The 2,373-nt window shown below is 45.3% G+C and overlaps 1 long non-coding RNA gene across 1 annotated transcript; it reads left to right on the top strand.

The window, feature by feature from the left end:
- Positions 1–708, top strand: LOC146193134 (uncharacterized). Its single transcript, XR_014706409.1, has 2 exons — positions 1–131; positions 566–708. It is a non-coding gene; the product is annotated as an uncharacterized LOC146193134 (long non-coding RNA).
- The last annotated feature ends 1,665 nt before the right edge of the window (positions 709–2,373 follow it).

Here is a 2,373-nt window from a genome sequence, read left to right as displayed (position 1 = left end):
GGCATTGGCGCTGGCGCGATCGCTGATCGGGCGGCAGTTCGGTCGGTGCCCTGTGTTCATAAGTTTTCGCCGATTTTCGGGGTGCTTCTCGAGGATATCAACGTTCCAGCGCACGTTCAGCTTTTGATCAGGTGCGTGTGCATCACTTGCAACTTCGGGCTGACGTTTATACTTTGTCAGTGTATGATGTGGCTTTGCGTTGCAGAATGCCGTTGCCTGCACGCCAACAAAGGAATTTGAATCGCGCGGTGTGATATAACGCAGCGTCGAGTTTTAAAGTTGTCGGCACGATTTCTTGAAAGTATTGATGAAAATTTTTAGCGTTAATCTGTTTTCGAATATCGTGCGCACTGTGTTTAAGTGGCAGAACCTGTGGTGAGGCGCAAGGCGGAATGTTGGTTCAGCAGCTACCTCGGCGTTCAGTAATGGCGGCGCCTCTCCTAACTGACGCGCGCAATTGCGGTTGCCGGTATATGTGTGGACCGATTTTTTGAAGTCATGGTGGTGTCGCGTTCTTGAAATCGCTTATTTTTCAAGCTGTAACGCAATTTTTTATTTCTTTCAGGTGCCTTAGCATTCGAGAGACTACATCATCGGGCCGAAATCCGCAATCTTGGAATCGAGGGCTACCTGGATGCAGTCAATGTTTGGATTATGTGCCAGTATGCGTTGCCGCTGTCATTGTGGATTAAAATGTGTATACATGCACCTGCTGCGTAACTCATCCCTAGAAAATGGAACATAGCTGCCCTCTCCTTTCAGGTGTCCGGAGAGGTAAAACACCCGCAGCTACTCGATGAGACCAATATTCCATAGGGCCTACAAAACCAATAGGAAGCCTACTGGTTTTGTAGGTCTATCAGATTATTGACAGCTATGGGTGTACTAGCATTACAGACCTATCAGTTTATCAGATGCCATAGGACCGATAAAACCATAGCCTATACGACCAGTAAACAATTGACCTATAAAACCAATACTCCAGTAGACCTGTAAAACCAATCGGCTAGGATACACATGAGACCAATACTCTGGCAGACCTATAAAACCAATATCAATAATCTGATAGGCTATTAGTTTTCTATCGGATTTTTTTGCTAGGGTACCATTATCGTACTGAAATTAGCGTGTCCTTCTACCGCACTAAAATATACAGAAAGCCCCATTTTTCCCTGAGACTGCCCGTGCATCTGCCATGTCTGTAGCGTCGGTCCCGCCGAGCTGGGCGCGAGCCAGCAAGGACTGCGCGCGAGTGCTGGAGACGTGCGGGGAAGTTACTTGTGCAAGCATATGCCGTCCTCGTTTTTGGCCAAGAACGTGTGATATCAGGTTGCTCCACGAGAGTCAAATCTTTTGTTGTGCATAAAGGATGGAATTTACCATCGACGTGAGAACAAGGATAGATCATTTGAAGAGATCGCTACAAATTTGGAAGCAGATTTCACAGGTGAGAAAGATTTATTCATCCGGTTGTTTTAAGGATTGAGATAAAACAGAAGTAGCTTTGCGATTGTTCCTGTGAAACTTGTTCGCACTCATCGAGAAGCTAATCCCTGCATGGAACGAAACATGAGTGTTGCGGTCGCGACTGCGCCGGCAATCGCCCGTGATGCTACTTGATGTGCGCGCGAATGGCGCAATTAGCGGTATGCATGCACGGCAGCAGATAGACACTCAAGGCGCGCTCTGTTTTGGCACAATGAGTTGATTTTAAGGTTGTTCGAAGGCGGCTGAGGGCAGAGAGGTAGTCGCGCAGAAAAAAAAATACGGCTGGCAAAAAATTAGCCTCTATATGGAACTGTCTGTAACACTGTTCAGTGTCTTATTACGAATTTTGTATTTTGAACTGAAATAAACATGTTGATACGCAACAAAGGAAAACCTAATGTTTTATTTGGGACAAGAAAAATATGGGCGGTTCCACATGCACGAAATAAAAATTGCTTGCCACTGCAGAACACATTACAGAATTTTTCTTGTAACCTCGCTACCTGACCCCGCTATTACCTACATACCTTGGGTTGTCGCGACAATTACGTCAGAATGTTGTGTTACGTTAGAACATTTTGTTGTTGCGACAGAACGTTGTGATGGTACGTCAAAACATTGTGTTGTCTGCAGCGACATCACAAAGTTTTGTTGTCGCAACAGACAGAACGTTGTGTCGTTACGTCAAAACTTTCCGTTGTCTGTTGCGACAACACAAAGTTTTGACGTAACAACGCAACGTTCTGTCGCAACAACAAGACGCTCTGACGTAACAACACAACGTTCTGTTGTTACAACACAATGTTTTGTCGTAACGACACAAAGTTCTGACGTAACAACAAAAGTTCTGTTGTCGCGACAGAAATATCTGTAGTAACATCAAAC

Source organism: Amblyomma maculatum, chromosome 4, assembly GCF_055883805.1.
Source record: "Amblyomma maculatum isolate TAMU_Amacu chromosome 4, ASM5588380v1, whole genome shotgun sequence".
Classification (NCBI taxonomy): domain Eukaryota; kingdom Metazoa; phylum Arthropoda; class Arachnida; order Ixodida; family Ixodidae; genus Amblyomma; species Amblyomma maculatum.
The sequence above is the reverse complement of the archived record's forward strand: the minus strand, read 5'-3'. Positions and strand labels throughout refer to the sequence as shown.